Source organism: Crocodylus siamensis, chromosome 3, assembly GCF_052110815.1.
Source record: "Crocodylus siamensis isolate JL-2025a chromosome 3, ASM5211081v1, whole genome shotgun sequence".
Classification (NCBI taxonomy): Eukaryota; Metazoa; Chordata; order Crocodylia; family Crocodylidae; genus Crocodylus; species Crocodylus siamensis.
Genome location: NC_143397.1, coordinates 103,259,307 through 103,281,986, shown reverse-complemented (window position 1 = coordinate 103,281,986; position 22,680 = coordinate 103,259,307). Strand labels below are relative to the sequence as shown.

Here is a 22,680-nt window from a genome sequence, read left to right as displayed (position 1 = left end):
TTAATAACTTCAAGTGTGCAAATTACAGCCAATAGTTATAAAAATGGAAGCCTAAAATTAGATTCCTAAATCTCTCATTGGGTGTCTAAACAAGTGGCCTGATTTTCAGAAGTGCTCAGCAAAAAAACATAAATTTTCCTAAGAAATCAATGGTAGTTGTGGCTGAATGCACAGCTGTTTTTGAAAATCCAGCCACTTACAGAAGGAAGGATGCATTTTAGTCAAAGACAAATATTTTAGGGCTCAGTGCTCATGTAAATGGATATGAAATTGTACGGCCTGTATGTTCAGAAAATCAGACTTACATATTTGGTAGTTCCATTTATTGACCTAAATTTACCCCCTTTCACACCAACATTATTGTAAATGTCAGCCTAAATACCTTGCCACGCTTCCAATAAAACATGCTGGACTAGATTCTACAAGTCATTTACATGAAAGAAGAGTGTAAAAAGTCCTCTCTCTGTTGTGTGACCTGCTTACTTTCCAAACAGAGTGCCCCACATCCATTTTTGCCCCTGCACTACAGAGGAAGTAGCATGAAAGCAGGAGGGAGACAGCCACACCTTACTCTTGTCTAAGTGCAGCCTCTACCCTCTAAGGAGGACTACTTCCCTTAAATACCTTTTACCATGAGGTGGAACTAGACAGAAATATATAATCAATGTGCTTTATCGTGGTAGTTTTAATCATATATTTGACTGAGCCAGACTATGCTTGTCTGACAGGTGCTATGTTGTGGAAATCATTCGAAAACTGAAATCAGCAGGTCTTTTCTGGTCTAGGATTTTAAGTGAGTGCATATAGGATTCAAGAATGACACTTAGGGAACTGCAGCATTCTCAGATGTTCAAATATTTGTAGTAAATACTGCAGCTTACTAAAATGAATCTGGAATTTCTACATGGAGCTATTCTTTCAGTTATAACATTGCATAAATATTGAGAAGAGTTTTGCAACAAATACAGACTCATATTTTTTTCAAACTTTTCATAAGAAAGAATAAGCCGTATCCAATATCCCCCAAATGTAAAAAATTAATATATATATAAAAATAAATAAATAAATAGATACTGCCTGTGGCTAAACACTAGACGTGGGAGATGTAAGGAACTATTTTCAGTGGAGAAAGAAAACTTGAGAATGAGTCCTTCCAAATTCCCCTTGCTTATAATGCAGTTATTACCTCACTTCCATAACTGATGTTTCTTCTATCATCTGCCGTCCAATCAGAACTCCAGAGTGAAATCTTTAGTATTTTTTTCTTATCTTTAAAACTGAATAGGCAGTAAAGTAAAATACTTGATAAATTATGCTAAAATATAGTGTTTGATAAAAATGCCATTTTTGGCTCTTATCAAGTTGTTTGTCCTGATTAAAATTGGTTTGTAACTTGATTTCATTCAAAAAATATGATTAAAATGACAACACTCATCAATTTAGTGCATTTGCTATGGCTAAGCTATATAAAACTTTACAATGAACAGTATATCATAACAGGAAGTTTGTAAAATATGAAAAGTGTAGTGGCAAGTGTCCAAAACAGTGATGTCAGGAATGCAGTAGATTTAACAATAGAACATTTGAGGACAGGCATTTTTTGGTTATTTTGTAGTTTATCATTTGTTGACAAGACGATGCTATTTCAAAATGCTTCCTCAAACAGGCTCAGCAAAACTAGTTGATGTTTTTAGCTCAGCTGAATAGATTATGCACATTCCACTAAAACTCATTAGACTTTTTTGAAGATCTCCAGTAACATTTTTACAAAAGATTTTTCAGGACCTGGATGTTCCTACCAATCCATAAGGTAACCTGCAACAAATGCAGACAGCCCATTACAAGTTAATGTTTTATCACATTCTGGCTGCATCTATATGTGCCAATTTAAGGTGCTTTAGCTCGATTTAAGGTGTACTGAGGGTGCGTGTCTACATGTATGTGCCCTTAATGCGCCTTAACAATGGTGATTTTAGGCTTTTCAGATATAAATTTGATACCTGCAGGTATCAAATTTAGATGCAAAAAGCTAAAGCATATTAACACACATGTAGATGCCTTAAGGCAAATCAATGCTGTGTATGGACTGACTTGGGACTAACTTTAGTCCCATGTCAGTCCATGCACACAACATTAATGCACTTTAATGTGTGCATTAAATTGAGGTGTGCCTAAATGCATGTGTAGACACACTCTCCTTTATGCCAAAGGAATAGGGATATACTTATAATTCTTGGTGTCATAGAATGATTTAGCTCAAGTTGTCTTTAAAAACATTTGCTTATTTAAACCAGACATCACTTTTTGGGGCAAAATATTTTTTTTAAGCATCACAAAAGTTATTTGACTCCATCAAGGTCATTCAGGGAATCTGTTAGAACTGGGGTTAGAAATATTTAATTCACAGGATCATGTGAAAATAGGACTAGAAGATACCTCACAAGGTCTCAAGGCAGGATCATCTCTGACTAAACCATATCAGCAAACTGTCTAACCTGGTTTTGAAATTTTCTTGGGATGGAGATTCCACAGCTTCTCTAGGTAGCCTGTTCCAATGTTTGGCCACCCTAATCTCCAACCTAAATGTATCCTGCTGAAACCTGAGGATATTACTTCTAAGCATGCCCCTTACAACCATAAGGAAAGCTGATTTCCAACCTCTATATATCGCCCTCTAGGTATTTGAAGACTGTTGTTAAATTTCCCCTTCAGTCTTCTCTTCTGCAGACTAAACAACCCGAGCTTTTTCATCCTTTCCACATATGTCATGCTTTCCAGGCCTCTAATCGTCATCCAAATCATTAATGAAGATGTTAAACATTGCTAGAAAAATAGAGAAAGGACCCAGGACAGACCTCCAGGAAACCTCGCTTGAGACGTTCTTCCAAGTTTTCCTTGACTTTAGGAAAGCTGACTTTCACAACCTCAGGAGGTTGGTTGTTGAGGCCCTGAGAGACCATGATCTGACAGGGAGGGGAGTCCATGATGAGTGATCGCTCTTTAAGGTTGTGTTCCTAAAAGCACAAGGGAAGTCCATTCTGGCTTGTAGGAAAGGTAGTAAAAGGGCTGGGAGACCCCCTTGCCACAATAGAGAACTCATGGACCTCCTGAATCTGAAAAGAAAAGCTTATAAGGGATGGAAGTCAGGAACTACTACTAAGAAGGATTGTGTAGTACTTGCCCACACATGTAGGGGGTGGACCAGAAAAGCCAAGGCTGAAACTCAAACTGCCTACAGGAATCAAGGACAATAAAAAGTTCTTCTTCAAACATGTGAGAAGTCAGAAAAAAAACAAGGGACCCTTACTGAACCAAATGGAGCAGATGAAAACGAACACCCAGGAAAAAGCTAATCTCCTCAATGATTACTTTGTGCCATTTTTCCCCAGCCAAAGGGGATCACCCTGCCTGACAGGGTGGAGGACTATAAGGGTAAAGGTGCTCATACACCTATAATTGGCAAAGATTTTGTGAGGGAACACAAGTCAACTGGCCCAGATGGAATGCACCCAGAGTGCTAAAAGGGCTGGCTGACATCATAGTACAACAAATGGTGAGGATATATGAGGACTCATGGCACTCAGGAGAGGTTCCTGAAGATTGGAAGAGGGTCGATGTAGTGCCTACCTTCAAGAAAGGAAGGAAGGAAGATCCGGGGAACTACAGGCCTCTCAGTTTGACGTCAATCCCTGGAAAGATCTTGGAAAAAATCATCAAAGAAACCTTCAACAAGCTAACAGTAGGCAATATTCTGAGAGATAGCCAACATGGCTTCATTGCAGGTAGGTCTTGCCTGATCAACCTTATTTTTTTCTATGACCAGGTGACTCATCACCTACACAAAGGAGAAGAGGTTGATATCAGATATTTAGATTTCAGAAAAGCCTTTGACTTGGTCTTCCATTATGCCCTCGTGCTAAAATTGGGGAACTGCAGCCTCCACAACCTTATGGTCTGATGGATGGCAAATTGGCTCTGTGGTTGGACCCAGAGAGTGATAGTCAATGGAACCGAGTCAACATGGTGTATGGTGACCAGTGGTGTCCCCCAAGGCTCAGGACTCAGACCAGTACTCTTTAATATATTCATAAATTATCTGGATTTGGGTATCAGAAGCAGACTGGCTAAATGGACAACACCAAATTATGGTGAATTGTTACTCTAGAGTATAGGCTGGCAATTCAGGCTGACCTGGACAGGCTTGCAAGGTGGGCAGATCAAAACTGGATGACATTCAACGCAGAGAAATGCAAGGTGCTCCACCGTGGCAGAAAAAATCCACATCACACTTATAGGCTTAGTAGTGCCACACTCACTAGCACCATGACCGAAAGAGACTTGGGGTCATGATTAACCACAAGATAAACATGAGCTACCAGTGTGATGTCACAGCCGGCAAAGCAAATAAAAAGCTGGCTTGCATCTACCCATGCATCTCAAGCAAGACCCAAGAAGTCATCTCCTGGCTTTACTTGGCCTTGGTGAGGCTGCAGTTGGTGTACTGCATCCAATTCTGGGCTCCACACTAAATGACTGCTCAGTAATAACTGCACAGTCCACTACATTTATAGATGCACACTGTTTCTCTCAGGTAGTCATTATAAGTGACCAGAATTCTCCATGTGTTTCACTGGTACCGCCACCAGTATGAACCACTATAAGGAAAAGGAACTATTGCCAAATGCAGTATAAGAATAGTCATTGTGCTGCTCCTCACAAAAGGAGATTGATGTCATTTTGTGGTGAGCCCGTTAAAGTTAGTGATTCTACCTCATGCAGGGAAATGCCCACACGTGTGTATAAGTAATTCACCATATGGCCCTTAAAAATATGCTTTGAATCACACTGTGCCAAACAACAGCTTTCTAGGCGAAAGCAAATACAAGATTGATTGAGAGCAGTTGCTTAACAGGCATTTTCCTTCACATGCAAAATCCTGGAATCCCAAGTGGGATTTTTCTAAACACAATAGGATTTTAACTGCTTTGCTGAGAAAGGGTTTCATTGTTTTTCATTGCCACAAAAAGATAGAACATATCAGTAGTGAACTAAGCATATCTTGGCCTCCTGGTAAAGACCCTTCCATCTGGCTTGCTGTTGACTATTGCAAGTATATGTGGCAAGAAACTTGCCAAAATCTTGAGCCCCTGGAAGAACAAATTTGATGAATGCGTGTCATTATTTAGTTGTTTTTTAAGCAATTAAAATGTGCATATGTGTGTATCAGAAAAGCTTAGAAGACTGAAAATGACTTGTAAAATACATTGCATATTACAATAGAAAGGGAGAAATGCTCCAGCTAAAATCTCTGGCCAAAATGAATTTATTAAGAACCCTTGCAAAGTAGGTAAGTTATCATTTCCACTTCATGCATAGCTCATGTATAACATTTTTCGTCACTGGATCTTAGAGCACTCTACAAAGGGAGGTCATTATCATGTTACACATAGAAAAACTGAGGCACAAAAAAATTAACACCTTTTCTCAAGGAGACCTAGACATAGAACCAAAATCTCTCAGATCGTAACCTAGAGCTCTAGCTATTACAGGCTGTACCCACATTACTGCCTAGGATGAATGTGGCTCAAATATTCTATTTTAAGACCTTGGCTTAAATTCCCCTCTGTCTTTTTTTAATGTTAATCATAATTCTTCTTCTTTGGTAATCTGTTATAGTTGAGGATGATTATCTTCCATGACTGTCTCATTTGTGGGTCCAAAGATGGCTGACAAGGCTGATCTAGGATCCACAGATTCTGCTGCAACTCAGGTATGTTTCCATGCAGGAAGTGTGGCTCCTTGATTCCTGATTCAGTCCATGACATGCTGTTTTTGCCACTCTCCCTTTTCTGTCTCCTGTTGTCATAAGGTTTCAAAGTACTGAGATACTTGCAGCAGACTCTTCCTTCATTTCGGGTACATGGCAGTAATCTCCCATGAGTTGATGTAAATATTGCATTTATTCAAGTTGGCTTTGAGATGTCCTTGAAGCACTTTCTCTGCTCTTCTTCAGCATATGCCTTGACTGAGCTAGGAGAATAAAACTTGCTTTAGGAGTCTGGAATTGGACATTCAGATGATGTGGCTGGCCCAGCAAAGTCAATGTTGGATGATCATTGCCTATTAAGGTTCTTGGTGTTTGCTTGCAAGAGGATGCTAATGTTGTTTCATCTATCTTCTTCCCACTGGATTTAAAGATCTTCCACAGACAGTATTGACGGTACTTCTCCAAAAACCTGGTGTATCTCCTGTATGCTGTCCATAACTCAACTCCATACAGTAAGGTGGGAATTCTTTAACATTGACAAAATACAGTTTTCTCCAGGTTTGACAACTCTGATGTCCTTTCCTTTGTGAAGTCCCAGTGCATCCATGCTTTGAAGCAGAAACTTGACATTTGTTAAAATGGTGGGGGGGTTTTGTCAGAGATGTTCCTTTTGCTGTCCCTGTGAAATTTTACCAAACTGTGTCCACATTATCAGACTGAAAAAATCATGGTTCATGCAGCCTGATTAACATAAATGCCCTGAATGTTCCAGCCCTGAGCAAGACTTTTCCTGAAATTGCAGCTTGAGGTACTTCAAGTTCTAGTAGGTCTAGACCTGCATACTGATATCAAAAGCAGGGAGCTTGTATTTCTTGTGCTAACCTTACTACTGGACCCAGAGTCCAGAGGAGGAAACTGCTGGATTAAAATGCAGAAAGGGTAAGAGCCAGACCATGGAGGAGTGTAGAATAGGACAAGGAGTCTGGGGAGGAGGCTGGAGCTAGAAGCTACTTTAATGGGATGTAAGTGAATCTGGGAACTGGGAGATGGTTTGAGGGTGTTTCACTGCCTAGGCAAGAGACTGAATCAGGGACCTAAGGAAAAGAAGGTAATGGGGAAACTGACATTGCCTAGGCAAGGGATTTGGAGTTGAGGTCAGAAATCTGAGAAGTGGAGACTGGGATTGGCTACATGAAAAGAAAGGTGGCAAGATAAGGAGGACAGAACGGGGGAAAAAGAAGGACTGTAGAGGGGGAAAGGCAGAAGGTGTCTAGCTTGGGGGAAATGGACAGAAAAGTTTGTAACAGCTAGATGTTCTCCCTTCAGAGCCTGGAATGGAATCTAAGATACCCAGGTGTCCCCTTTTGTCAGCTATCAACAATATCTATGAAACCCCCTGGGGAAGTGTGGACATGTCTTATCTCCCTTTAATGCAAAGCTACATAGGAGCATGACAACCCACTATTGACTTCAGTTACTTTATGTCAAGTGTTAGAGACCTGTGGTGGATCTCAGTGTTCCAGCCTACCTTCTGGTGAACCATGGGGGCATCAATACATTGCTGTATGCTGGAATTGTTTTGGGGATGATTTCGGGTTTCTGTGTTTGCTTGTTTTTTCAGGTTTTTTGTTGTTTTTTTTAATAGCTGAAAAAACTACACTGAAAATTTACTATGCTATACCAACCGGTATGGTTACACTTTTGAGTGCCCAATTCTGTAACCTGAATAATACATCAATGTTGCTTCTTTGTGTGGAATGTGCATTTTGAGAAACAGAAAGGTTACAGCTCAGAAGTGAAACCCCCTGGGAGCTCTGAGTGCTCACAATGTTTGAGAATCAAGCAATTTTATCTAAGTGCCCAAACAGGGATATTGGTGCCAAATTTTAGACCTTAATAAATAAACAACTTTATGGCAGAATTCAGCTGTGAAATGCAGCGGTACACACATTTTATGTAGACTTGACTAAACTGTTTTCTTACATGGGAAGTTGAGTATTGGAGCAGAAGGGAATCAGGACCAGAGCTGCGCAAATAACTGATTTTATTTTTGTTCCTAGGTGCATTTAAAAAAAAAAGTTTTTTTTTCTGTTTTCTTAATAAAAGTAGGAAAGGAGGAATATTTCTAGGGCACATAAGGAAAACCCTACATGAAATATTTAAATTAGTTTGGGGGATGTAAACCCTTTCTAAGCCTCTTCATTTGAATTAAATATGGGGAATTTTCTAAATAGAAACCTTATTTCAAAATAAAAAAAATCTGTTCTTTCATTTGCAAATGCCAATGAAACATTTCAAACTTTACACATGTTGTTTTCCATTTTGTGTTAGCAATTCATAAAGCCCAATTTGCAAATTCTGAATACCCCCTCGTGGAACTGCATTTTCCAAGAAATGCAGACTATGCCCAGCTTTTCTAATCACTACCTTCAACTACTTTTATGCAGATGGAGCAATCCTCAAATGCTTCCCTAAGGGTTGACTGGAGAAGGAAGCAGTAAGAAATAAGAAGTATACCTTCATCCTCTTCTGTACTAGGTATTTTTGTTGCCTGGCTACCTGGGTATGGAGTGAATGCTGCATATTGTTCCATTTTAATTCAGTTCAGAAGCCATGAAAATCACTGCCTCTGTTGTAGGATATGGCACAATTTAGCCCATAAATAGCTGGACTTTAAGCCTTGACAAGCAGCAGAACATTTAACTAATTTATTTGTTATTCCACTCTGCAGATGATAATAAGGATGCAGAGTTAAAATTCATAAAATTTAAAATAATAATAATAACCAAGAATATGGACTTCTTAATTTCTTTTAAAGATATAAAAGACATTTTCTTTAATTTATATAATAACATTGTGGTGAGATCTTTTAAATCAAAGCTGCTTAAATTGATATTTATTAGTCACTGAGGTGGGAAGAATTATTATTTTTTAATAGACTGCATCTGGGACATTTAACTTTCTAATTCATTTACTTACTTTCCAAAAGGTGAAAATAGAATTATTTTAATTAATCCATTGTGTGCTATGCATTTTAGTTAGGAAAGTCATATTGACTATGCATACATAGAAATCTGGCATATATTGATTAGAAGAAAGAAGTGGATCCTGAAAGTAGGGAGCACTTTAGCACATCTTGTCAGGACTACAGATGTCTGATAAATGAATATGAATGTAAAAAAAACAAAAAAACCCAGTTAAAAAAATGTAATTATTGCACTGTCAACAGTTCAGTGGAGAATTGAGAAAGTGACAGGACCAGCATTTTTAATTAAGTAATAATAATAATAATAGTATTGCACACTAAGGGACTCATTTTTTTTAACTGTCACACATGATGCAACAGCAGAGTCAGTAACCTTTTGTAGGGGAGAGACATTCAGACCCAGATCTTAACTGTAACTGAACTCAATGACCTTTAAGTAATTTTAAGAATTTACGCTGCTCCACTCGATGTTAACAGATTTGTAGATCAGATTTGTAAAAGTAATTAGTCGCCTAAAGATGTAAATAGATACCCAGTGAGGTTTTCAAAAGTGCAAGACCTAAGTAACACTTAAGCAACTGGGCTTATTTGTTTTTTACAATCCTACTAGGCACTTATCTGGAAATTATCAGGACAGGCTTCCTCAAGCCCTCCACTATTCTTATGTGCACATGGTGCCGTCTTTTCACTTCTTGAAGGCCTGCCTTCGGCATTTCTGTTGCAGAATCTGGTAAGTGTCATGATTTAGGTGTGCTTGGGGCATGCCTCCAGATTTTGGTCTTTCTAGTGAGACATCCACTTTGGAGACTGTTAGATTTTGCCTTATTGAGGGCTCCAAACAAGTTCTCACCTATAAGACAGTGTCTGTGCTTAGGAGGCTTTGTGAATGCTTCTTGGTTTAAGATTAGGTACCAATGGATCAGAGGATAGCTGAACATTGTGTTTTAAGTATATCAGCAGAGTGATTGAAAAAAATACAGCTGCAAGATGCTTGAAACAGCAGTTACTCCTCAACCAAAATCCAGAAAACAAAGGTGAAATCATATCCCTGATGAAGTCAGTTTTTATTACCAATACTAAATTTAATTGGTCCATTCTTCCCAAAAGGCTGGGTGAGAAAATGGACTCAGCAATTTTCCCTGAAGTTTCCAATACAGCTTTATGGTATGGACAAAGTAAAGGGGAAGGTTACACAGCTGGTGCCCCCTCACGGAAAGCACTTTGCAAAGAAGGGAGGGGTCTCTAAATACCACTGGCTTTGCTGACCGCACCTCTTTCTATATCATGCAAGAATAAAGCAAGTTTTTTTCAAATATATGTATCTATATATAGATTTGTGTGTGTGTTTCAAATATCTATCTATCTATCTATCTATCTATCTATCTATCTATCTATCTATCTATCACTCTAGATAGACAGATAGATAGATAGATAGATAGATAGATATACATATGTGTGTGTGTCCCAGGATATTCCAGATGTTTGAAAAAGTCTCTGGATTAGGATTGTGTGACTTTAGGTACATGATAATACCAAGGATACTGCTCCAAACTGTGCAGAGAATGGAAGTTCCATATCACAAAGGATTTCAGCGTGTAAAAAAACCCAGCCAGCTTTGTTCTAAATCTGAGTGAAAGTCAAACATTTAAAAAATCTCCCAGAGGTAAATTCCACAGAACTGGTTTATTAAAAAGGTATTTTTTTGACAATTAAAAAAAATGTTTTGATTTAAGCATTTTTTATTTGGTATCATTATGTACAATACAAAATTACATATTGAAAATAACTGTTAGGATTAAACAGTTTTCTCTGAAAAAGGGATTTTGTAGAATGTAGAAATGGGATTTTTCAGTACTACTAGAACAACCCCTCTTGCCCCTTCTTGCTCATGGCCCCTTCCCCTAGGGTTTTCTTCCAAAATGAAATTTTGGTGAAACTGATCCAGTCATAAAACAGTTCAATTTTGTTGGAACTGCATATTACTATGCAATATAGTTCTATCAAATTTTATCCAACCAGCTGTACTGATGATGTACACCCATCTTCCAAAGCACTGTATGTAAGCTTCTAATTTTATTTATATGTCAAAGCTAATGTCTTCAGTTCCTCCTAGAAGTCAATAGTAGACAATCTGGATTCCACAGTATGATACGTCATGAATCTGAAAGAAAGCTCTTAAGGATTTGCTGCTTGCTTATAAGAATTCTAATATCTCTGGTTTCTAGCCATAAATGCTTGAAAAACAGTAAGTGTGAATGCGCTGATTTTCATATATTGACGAGGTGAATCCATGTCTGTGATGGATAGTCACAGAACACTCTAGGTACAATATAACTGACACAGCCATTATGCTTGGGGATCAGTGGGGGATTTATAAAATCTGGATTGTTCAATCTGGAACATGAATAGGTAGCGTTTCTTATGCAGGAGAGTGGGAAGGGGCTCAATGACTGGCTCTATGGCCACGTCTTCTTTAGTCATTCTCTCCCACAGACAAGCTCAGCAACTGCAGCTTCTCCTCAAGGAAAGAATTCATCCCTCGCCATAGTCCACATGCAATGCTGGTTAACTATTCTGTATGCTGGGGCCAATATGTGGTCACTAAATTCATCGCTGTTATCTATATTAACACTGCTTGCATTGAAATTCCTAAAATGTTTTCCTGTCCAAGAAAGAAACTGCGAATAATAACATTTTAAAAATCTCATAAGAAAATTAATAACATGTCAACATTCTATTAATTCAGTTCTACCAGCAGCCATATATTTGCATAAATCATCAAGGGTAGAATTTATCCCTGTGCAGAGAGCCAGCAGTAGGCATGTGCACCACTCGTGTTCCTATGGACAAGGCTGAAAGTACATTGGCTTGGGTGGTCCTTCACTGAGCTCAGTAAACTTCAGGTAAACAGGAAAATTGGCTGTGTACATGCATCGCATCTGCAGCACAAGTGTCTATTATAGCACTACAAAAATTGATCATTCATACATTCATGCCACCTGTAGCACCAAAAAAATAATGGCAGATCTGCCATAAAAATGTTTCTCTCTCAGAGAGGAACTTCTCTATAGTGCTACATTTGGGTAAGGCCGTGTATACTGTGGCAAAAGTTACACGTAGTGCTACAGGGGTCTGTTGGACCTGCAGCATCCCACAGTGCTCCGCTCTCTGTCTCCATCCTCTTCCAAGGGCAAAGAAAGAGCAGATGGCACTGTAACAGGTTGCTCAATCATGGTGAGCTGTAACAGAGCCCTGCTGGGACTCTGTTGCCACCATCAGTGCCACCGGACCACTGGCAACAGCTGGTGCACCCATGCTGAAGGTAGCAGTGGGAACAGGTCCTCCTGCTACTACCACTGTGAGAGAACCAGCAACAGATGTGGTGGCAGTAGAAAGAGCAGCCAATATCATTGCTGCTGCAAGAGCATCAGCAACAGCTAGTGCACCCATGACAACAGCAGGGAGGGCTGCCTTTGCAAGGGGATGGCCCCAATAGCTGATGCTGCCATCATACACAGCAGCAGGAGAGACTTCTGCCTTCACAAGTCTTCTGCATCAGTTGGAGGCAGCCTCTGTTACCACCACCTCTCTGACAGGTTCCTCTGGGGGTGGGGGAAGCAAAACAGCAGCCCCTTGTCACCTCTTGTGGGACAGTGTACCTTTAAGATGACTGGTCAGGAGGTTGTGCATGTACCTGCCTACATAGGGCTTTATTTTTTTAGTGTTACAAACAAATGAGTGTCCATAGCATATTTTGCAGTCTGCAGTGCTTATGCTGGCAGTCTTTTCCCAGACTTTTACTTCTCAGGCTTATTTTTTTCACTTGGCAAGGCCTAGATTCTTCCTTGATGGATACTAACTTCCAAAAGTGAAGCCCTTTCAGAGTTATAAAAGCATAAAGAGATATCATAAAAATGCCTCAAAGTATAATAAACACTTTCTCTCCATGCTTGTATTGCTTTATACATATCTAAACAGTTTGTTAACCAAACTTTTTGCTTGAAGTCCCCTACAGAGTGGTAATAAGCATGAGAAATTTAGAGCCCAGAGGAGACAGAACACTAGTCATGCATACTTCAAAATAAATAAGTGACTACTTAAATAAAATGAACAACAGGGAAGTCAGAAAAATCCCAGATGAATAAAGACCAAAATATAAGAGGTTACAGGAACCCAATGACATCTTTCCCCCCCAAAATGAACATCATTAAGGGGTGCTGTCTGTTCCCCTCCTCCTGCTTCTTTCTCAGCCAGCAGGTTAGTACTCATCAGGGGTTACTACCTACATGAGGAAGGAAGCTGTGAGAAAACTCATATTTACTGTGCCTTGATGCTTGTTGCCTATTTGTTTCTCAGCCAACTTGCCAAGTTTCTCCTTCGTCTAGAGCCTCTTCTGTCTTTCCTTCTGGGCTTTCTCTCATGCCTCTAGTGAAGACTTTCTGCCCTCTATTTGCCAACCAATCAGCCAGCCTCCTCTCCTTTCCCCCAGAGGGTGAGAGAGGTAGAAGGAGCCAACAGGTAAGGAACACAGATCAGCAGACAAGGAACAACACTACTGGGTGTTAGAGGTGAAAGTCTGCTTTGGCGAGATCCAGCCCCTGTAGCAACTGCTGTCAAGACCCACAATCGCTGCAGATGAATTTCACCAAATTAAACAACTATTTCCACTGCTGAATCTGCTTCTTTGCATTTTAACCCCATGCAAATTTGCAGTTTTGCATGTTTCTTGCTAGCTTCTAATATGGACAGTCTCCTTGAACAGTTTGTGATGTCTAATTCAAATTATCTCAGATAAGTGAAAGCAATATACAAATTATGTTTAGTTCACGTAAAACACTCAGAATAGTAAATTGATGGCAAACTAAGAATGTCAACGTTAAACTAAACCATCTATTTACTTTTAGAAGGAATCTATTCACTGCGGCTTGTCCCCAAAATGTTGCTTAAGCAAGAACATTTTTGTACCTATCATCAATGTGATTACTTTTTTTCCTATGTGATATTAATGCTGTGCTGTATCCTGAATTGTGCTGTGTCAGGGAAGCCAGTGGCTGCATTTACCTGACACTTCATGACAGCTAGACACAAAAATAAGTGTCATAAAAGCTGTTTTCCTATATAGTAAAATAGATTACATTTAAATAGAACTGAGCAAAAAGGACACTGACAAAGTTTAAGCTTCAAATTATAAGTAATTTAGCATCTGCTTTTGTGTTGAGAGCTTAATTTCTATTTCACCCACTTTTTTAGCTTGCAAAAATAATTTCTATGGCACGATTTTTTATTTTTTTTTTAATGCCTGGCATGGAGAAAGCTGGATAGCACACAGCCTTGGTAATGTAATATGGAGCCTTTCACCAAAGTCACTGATTCAATTAAAGACCATATTGGTGGTAATAAAATAATATTACCATCTTTTATGACCTATGAGCTGTAGTCATATTTATACTTATATACTCAGTCACTTCTGCATGGGTGTCCGCATACAAAGTCACTATTTTAGCATTCTGAGAGTATACAAAATGCTGGTAGTTAAAAAGATGAATAATGTTTTGTAAGGTTTTGAAAGTGTAACCCCATTAATTTCCTGCCTGTAAAAAAACACCTGTCTTTTTAAATGAAATACACTTTGGAAGTGGTTGACAGTTAACTACAAAGCAGTCACTCTCAATTTACACAGGTGGTGTAACTGAGAAGAGAATGTAGAGAAAGATAGTTAGCTGTGTTAGCCTGAAGTCAAGTAAGAGGCAGAGTATATCTGCACCTTATAGACTAGTCAAGGTAGATATATAGCACAAGTTTTCACAGGCTCAGGCTCTGATGATGATCAGCATCTGATGAAGTGAGCTTCAGCCTGTGAAGGCTTGTGCTATATATATACATGTACATACATATGCACTTTTACTTAGAGTGTAAGGTGCAAATCTACCCTGCCTTCTAAGAGAATGTGGTACAAGGTGGAAATGTTGAAGCATCGATAATCTTATTCTTTTTATGTAAAGTCAGTGGGCTGGATTTTCAGCTGGTGCAAAAAGGCAGAGTTTCATTAAAGTGAATTAGTTGATCTAGCCTATTAGCAAGGCCAGACTGATTTGACTTCAACAAAGCCCAGAAAGCATAAAGAGCATAGAATGAAAACAGGAGAAGGTTTGCAGTTTTAAGGGAAACTATACTAGGTTTAATGTTGTGTATAAAAAAAGGTAAAGAAAGTGTAACTGGTATGCTTAACAGAGTTCTCCGGTCTTTCATTCTCTTGTACATAGTACAATAAAGAGACAAACCTTAATAAGAAAAAACACATCTCAGGAAAACAGAAAGTAGCTACTTGAATTGAGAAAAATCCATGCCTAGAACCTGGTAAGTAGGAAAAAAATTGTTTTATTTGTAATTGTGCTGACATAACTTTGTTATAATGCTTTGACCCCTGCTGGAGTCTGAAAAACTAAAACTTTGCAGTTAGCTCTCTCTGACACAACACCCACTGTAATATCTGTAATTGCATTTTACTTAACATTTTAGAGCTTTCCATGTGGCGCAAAAGTTCTACACCAAAGGAACAGCTAGAATGAAGAAATGATTTGGAAAGTTTAAACTGTGTTGACCCTTGCTTGGATGGGTGTGCACTTCTCCAACTAACTGTTCCAACAAAGTTCAGGTGGCTGAAAGTTCTGCATTGTTGGCAGTAGCTCCCCCAGAACTGCCTTCTTCTACTGCTCCCACCTGCCAGTTGCCCTGGGAAGCGTGGCTTGTACCTCTCACACCCCTATCCCAAATCCCAGTTCATTAAAACATGAAACTTTCTTTAATGTACTTCCTCTTTATTTTGTTTTAAATTCTTCTCTTTTTTTTAACTTATTTTTATTTTACCATTCAGTAACTGATTTCCTTCATCTCACCACCCTTCCCCAATCCCTTTTCCCTTTTTCCTTCCATTTTTATTACCCATCCCATCCTATTAACTCTCCACTTCCCAGTTTCATGTTTCTGTCCCCCATCCCCAACCCATCTCTCAAACACTTCCATCTAGAACAAGGATATAAGCCTGCCCTGGTTCACCAGCCCACTATTGGCAGCTCCCAGATGTAGGCCCTTATTTGCTAGTCCTCTAGTGCAGAGGTGGGCAAAATTGCATATCTGGCTGGTGGCTAGACTCTATTTCCCAGCAGCCCCTGCCTGTGTCACTCCAACAGATCTCGATGGAGACCCCAGGAGCTGTGAGACCATGACAGCATGGTGCAAGCATTTCCACAGAGAGTGGCCAAAGTGGCATGCTAGCAAGGCATGCAGCTGGTTGGGGAGCTGTTTTGGGATTGGAGCTGGGATCTTGAAGATCTGCAATCTGATGCCTGCATGCCCCTTGGGTAGTGGATTGCAGCTATTCCCTGGCTCCATCTTGCGTTATCACTGCTACAAGATCCCAGCCCAGGAATAGCTCTCCACCCAGCCATGTGCTCTCCCAGGAGATGCTGGCCCTGTGCTGTAACAGACCTGTAGCTCCTGGGGTCTTTATGGAGACCTTCTGGAGCAATAGCGGCAGGGGCTGCTGGGACATGAAGGGCCCATGGCTCATAAGGGCGAAGTCACAGCTGTGTAGGTGGGTGACAGTCAGAGAAGCTTTTGAGCCTTAAGGTGTGACTTCTCAAACTCAAGCTAGCATGGTCACTTATCAACGCTTGAGCAGCTCAAAGTACAATGTGTAACAAGGCCCTAAAACACAAAAAAGTGAGTTCAATAGCAATACTTACTTTAGTATTTGAAGCAAGTGTACTTGAGCTATTTGAAACTTTTTTTTTTTTTTTTTTTATGGATTAAATGTGGTCCAGAACTAAGAGAATGAGTCTGCAATTTAAGACTGATGGGTTTTTTATGAACTTTTTACTAAATGTAGTATAATCATATGCAAGCCAGTGGGATAGATTGAACAAAGAGAGTAAGGATTTCATAGTCTTATTCTAGAACTATTCATTAGAAATAAAATTTGAGACACAATATTGGCAGTATCTTAGCTACTCAGTAAGCATTGTATGTATAAAGAAAAAAGTTGCAAGTTTTGGGGAAAGGAATAAAAGAAATATATAACATTTTATTCTTCCTTTAATAGGTTTAGTATTTGAAAATGCATAATTCCTAGATAGCTTGCTCTCTTGAAATATTTGTTTATCTCAAGTCCATGGTTGGCACTTTGAAAGTACTTCTTCCTATTGGAGCCTGCTGTTAGGGGCAAACACTGATATCTTGCCTAATGGCCTTTGGAGAGGATATTTTCTACCTTTTATTAATAACAGATATTTATTGTGATGTGGTTTTATTTCACTATTCCTTAAGCAGTAGTGAAGCTTTTAGTGTTAGGGTTTAGCACTGACTTCATTAAGCTGTATTTGAAGTTGAAGGTGACTCAAGGCTAGTAATGCCTGTAGTTATCAGATGTACATAAGACATATATGAATGAGAGACCAAAATAATAACAAATTTTAAATGTGGAGCAGGTAATACAGACTTTTCCTGCAGTTTTGTCCCTGTACTAGGTTCCTTGGAACTGAGACTAAAAACACACAACTGCTTTGAAGCAGCATTGATTACGCTGGGGTAAGGCTTGCATCTAAGGAGGCTCAGCCCAGCCACTTGTGCACTAGATTTAAATGGCAATTAAGTAAAATTATCTGTGATTTGTTCCAAGGCAAAGTGTTAAATTGAGTAATTCGCAGGTACTTAATGCAGGACATTGGGGTGGGTTGTCTTCAGGGTCTGGAAATGGTGAGGCACAAAATGCTCTGATGCAAATCAAGCCACTTATCTTTAGCCTGAGGGGCCATCTCCCAGTTCCCAACCTCCTCAATCCCTGAAATTATGGAGTATATCTGAATGATAACTTTTTTACTGCAGTGCTTGCTTTGTACACCTCTGATAGTATGTTGTCCAAGGTGATCCTTATGTTTGTCAAAGCTTGGGGCAGGTTACCATCATAATTCTTGTCAGTATAGAGGGTCATTTTTTTTTTTCATCAAAACATGCAGGTGGCAACAAGAAGAGAAGCAAAAAATGTTGTAGTACAGTTGCTAAAGAAATTTGTATAGCAAGAAAATAGGATTTTGGAATCTTCTTTCAGTGATGACAATTTAAAAAAATACTTAAAACAGAAGGATGTAACAATACATAAATATATGTATTGTTTTCTCCAAATAAATAATTGAAAAATTCTCATTTTGAATTTGGGGGTAAAAATAGATTTTATGTTTCCTTCTTACAATTTTCCTCTTGCAACTTTTTTTCATTTAAAAAAAAAAACTTTTTCAACTAGAAAAGGAATACAGAAAATCTTGGCTATGCATTTTGAGGAGAATACTAGATAACAGAAAACAGGAGATACATCCTGGAAAAGGTTATAAAGGAAGGGAGGGTTAGTATTCTCCAGGGAGCAAAGGAGGCACAACTCTTGTGACTTGTTTGGATTTGCCATGTTTGTGTTCTTTCTAGAGGGTCAGGAGCATTTCATCTGCACCAAGGGTAAGCTGGTGACTGCCTGGAAGGAGAAAATTGGAAGCATGGATATCAATGATGCATGACATCCAGGGCCAGGAAGATTACTTGGACAAGAGCTATAAGAGGCTGGTACTGGAGAGGCTGAAGAGCAATGAAGAGAAAAGGTAGCACATCCTCCAAGTCCTCAGTAAATCCATTTCTAAGCACTTGGAAGAGAAGAAAGTAAACAGGAGCAATTAGCATGGATTCACTGGCTGAGTCCAAATGAGCATGGCCGTGTGGTACGTGGTGCTGCAGACCCATCTGTGGTGCCACGCATTTAGGTGTTCCCTGCACTGCAAAGTAGCAGCATTTGGGGGGAGGGGGGTGTACCCTGGAAGATGCAAAAACAACACAAAAAAAGAGGGGCGCTGACAAGGAGGTAACACGTACCACCCAAAACTGGAATCTGGCTGGCTGGAGCCATGCTCTATCTGCCGGCCAGGCTCCAAACAGCAGGATTGCCAAGGCTGCAGTTTTCCAAGGCCCCCAGGACTCCAGGTAAGGTTGTTGGGCACAGCACAGTTGCCGGCCCTAGCCTCCCCTACCCTACCTGTGGTAACCTGCTGCATGCCAGAGGGCACATGGCACAGGTGTTCTCCAGAGACAAGTAGCAGTGGCACAAGGTGTGCTGCTACTGTTTGTTCCTGGGGAAACAAATGTCTGTGCTCATGTGGACACAGCCACCAAGGATCCGTCATGTCTGATCAACTGGCTAGCCTTCTATGATGAGATGACTGTCTCTGTGGTTGTGGTGAGAGCAGTGGACATAATATACCTTGATTTTAGCAACACCATATCAAAAGTCTCCCACAGCATTCTTGCAAGGAAGCTAAGGAGGTACAGATTGGATGAGTGGACTGTAAGGTGGATAGAAAACTGAATGGATCATCAGGCTCAGAGGGTAGTAATCAATGGCTTGATGTTTAGTTGGCAGCCGGTATCAAGTGGAGTGTCTCGGGTTAGTCCTGGGGCCAGTTTTTGTTCAGTATCTTCATCAACAACCTGGAAGATGGGATGGAGTATGTCTGCAGCAAGTTTGTCGATGACACCAAGCTTGGTGGGGGGGAGTAGTAGATACACTGGAAGGTAGGGCTAGGATTCAGAGACCTTGAGAAATTGGAGGATTGGACCAAAAGAAATCTCATGAAGTTCACTAAGGACAACTGCAAAGTCCTGCACTTAGGATGGAACAGTCTCATGCACTGCTACAGTTTGGGGGCTGACTAGCTAAGAAGCAGCTCTGCAGAAAAGGTCCTTGGGGTTACAGTGGACAATGAGCTGAATATAAACCAACAGTGTGCACTTGTTGCCAAAAAGGTTAATAGCATACGTGGCTGTGTTGGGACCTTGGCAGATTGGAAAACTGGGTTAGAGCTAACAGGCTGATGTTCAGTGCAGACAAATGCAAGGTGCTAAACCTTGGGAGAAATGATAAAAAAAACATAAATATAAAGTGGGTGAAACCTGGCTGTATGGCAGCACTATGGAAAAGGACTTTGGTTTCTTGGTAGACCACAGACTTGATATGAGTCTGCAGTGTGATGCAGCTGCACAAAAGGCAAATGTGGTTTTGGGATGCATCAAGAGAAGCAGTAGGTGTAAGACATTGGAGGTGATAGTGCCTTTCTATTAAACACTGTTGTACTGTGTACAGTTCTAGGCTCCACATTTTAGAAAGGGTCCAGAGGCAGTCAAAAAGGATCATCAAGGACTTGGAAGGCAAGCCATACAAAGAGAGGCTGAAAGAGCTAGGCATGTTCAGTGTGAACAAAAGGTGCTCAAGAGGGGACATAACAGCAGTCTTCAAATAGTTGAAGGGCTGCCATTAAAAAGAGGGAAAACACCTCTCCTCTCTTCCTGAAGACATGATGATATGGATCAGGGGTGGGCAAAATGCGGTCCATGGGCTGGATGAGGCCTGCCAGACCATTCTGTCTGGTGCATGGGGCCACTAAAAAATTTAAAAAATTAATATTTGTGTCCTCGGCTGCTTGTCACATGGCCTTTGATGGTGTCCCAAAACTTAGTAAGCTGCCCTCCGCCCAAAATAATTGCCTGTCTCTGATATGGACCAATGGCTTGAAGTTTCAGCAAAGTAAGTTTAGACTGAAAAAACTTTCTCACTATGAGAATGAGGCACTGCAACAGACTGCCTAGGTAAGTTATAGACTTTTCCATTATGGGAGGTGCTCAAGAAGAGGTTGGATAGCCACTGGGGATGATCTATGCATAGCTATGATCATCAGAAGTATTTCATTTCCCATGCTTCTGGTTGCTTCCGCTATATGTGTCAGGGTGTTTTAAGCCTTCCCAGAGGCTTTGGGTGCTGTTTACACCCGGGCTAGGGACTTTGACTGGAGCATGTCAGTGTTCCTACTGGGATCAAAGCTAGAGGTTCTTGGCTACAGAGTCTTGCCCTTCTTCTCAGGGTCAGACAGATCACCATATTTGGGATCAGGAAGGAATTTTACCCTGTGGTCAGGTTGGTACAGGCTGTCATTTTTTTCCTCTCTTCTCTGTTGTGTGGGTCATGACCCTCTACCTGGGATCTGTTGGGTATATACTGACAACATTTCATAGAGATAGGGTTTTGGCTGCTGTGGTTCCTATATTTTACCTGTGGCAGGTTAGGGTGTTATGTCTGGGTTGTCAGGCTTGATGGTGGCTTATGTAGAGTTTAGATTATGGTTTGGATAGGGATGTTCCTGCATCAGTCAGGGGGTTGGACTAGATGACTTCTGGAGGTCTCTTCTAGCCCTACTTATCTATGATTCTATGAAAATTTTCTATAAAATATGATCTTTAATTTCAAGCAACCCTTAAGCTGAAAGGTTTTGCTTGTATTTTTATCAAATAGTGGAGACTTGGTTTGGTTTGGTTTTCTATATGACAAACCTTATTCTGTGTTTAATGTAGTACATTCATGGCTTATTTTAGGATGATCATAGTCTTCATAAAGTCTGTTTCAGATTCCTATTTTGGAACTTTTGAGGGGTCAAAGAATTATGGGCCATTCTGAAAGCTGTATGTGGGAGCAAACAAGTGTTCATGAGTCTAAGCACAAGTTTAGGCTGCTTAGTTTAAGCCACCTAAACATCAGTCAATATTGTGTGCAAGCATTTAAGTCATGGGAGTAAAAACAGCACAGGCCCAGTCCTGTGGAGTGGAGCTGGGTTTTCCCAGCCCGAAGGCTGTGATAGGAACACACAAGAGTATTCATTAGGTCAGGTTAACCTATGCTGATCTAAAATTAGTTCTTGTCTGATAAGGACTAACTTGAGATCAGGCACACCATCATTAGGGTGACCTAAGCCCTGTGAGTGCTTGCATACTCCAGTATTTAAATTTTCCTAAGCTTGGTTAGGGCAGTTTAAATGTAAAACTTGTACATATCTTCTGTGTACACAGCATGGCAATGCTGTGTGGAACCATGTTGCAGCCACTTAATACACACTACATCCAAAACAGGAAGTAGCATCCTGGCTATATTTACTTTCTCTCTCTAGCTATAGGATCTTGCTTATGTGAATTAAGTCTCTTTGTGCACCATGTCTTGAAGCAGTGCAAAACTGAAGTGTAAATAGTTGTTCTGAAGGCAAACCAAAATATTTATACTGCCAGAGTGAAGTACAAAACATGGCCTATTGGGACAAAGTGTTTTTCTTAAATATAGGTTGCTTAGATACTAGATAAAGCTGTGTAGTACCTTCAAAATGCATAGGCAAATAAATGTACAGCACAAATTTACTACATGGTAAGCTGATATGACAAATGTTAAGTCACTGGTGCAAAATGGTGGTGTTGCTTGCATTGCGACAAAGTAATCCATCTCAGTTTCATCGAGGAAGAGCAAAATATTTTTTTAAGTGTCTACTGCTGATATTCTTTTACAGTGTTTAATAGAAATGAATCTATCTCTGCAAGACTGTGTATCTGGTGAAGAAAAATTCACTCATGAAGGAAAAAATAATTGGGCTATTCCAGATTGCTTAGTACTTGCTGTTAAGAGCTTCAATAACACTGCTATTTAGTAAGAAGAACAAATAATAAGAGGGAAGTTAAAATTTGCCCCTGCTCCCCACAGCTAGATTGGTATAAAATTTTGGAAAACAGCTTACTACAAATATTCTGATGGAACCCTAGACTGAACAGCAGAAAATTAATAGAGTTTATTATGTGTTTTCTTTAAAGACATAAGGGCTTTGCATTGTTCCAAGGCCCCAATTTTCATGTCCCTCTTCTTATAGGGCATATAAGGAAAATTTGTGCAAAGCATTGGGAAGGTGCAAGTAACTTGTAAGAAAACCATACTCTGTTTATGCTGTCCTAAAACATACTGACATATGTGCAACATTGGAAAAGGGAACGTGATCCGAGGCTGCATCACCTGTACCATGTATTCATA

General features: G+C 39.9%; 1 long non-coding RNA gene across 1 annotated transcript in view; it reads left to right on the top strand.

Moving 5' to 3' along the window:
- Positions 1–22,680, top strand: part of LOC149868606 (uncharacterized) — a 119,421-nt gene that overhangs the window by 60,175 nt on the left and 36,566 nt on the right. The window contains exons 2-7 of the long non-coding RNA XR_016441293.1: positions 5,677–5,770; positions 6,198–6,284; positions 8,215–8,305; positions 9,364–13,271; positions 15,017–15,110; positions 18,228–18,397. This is a non-coding gene — a long non-coding RNA (uncharacterized LOC149868606). The remainder of the gene's footprint in view (positions 1–5,676; positions 5,771–6,197; positions 6,285–8,214; positions 8,306–9,363; positions 13,272–15,016; positions 15,111–18,227; positions 18,398–22,680) is intronic.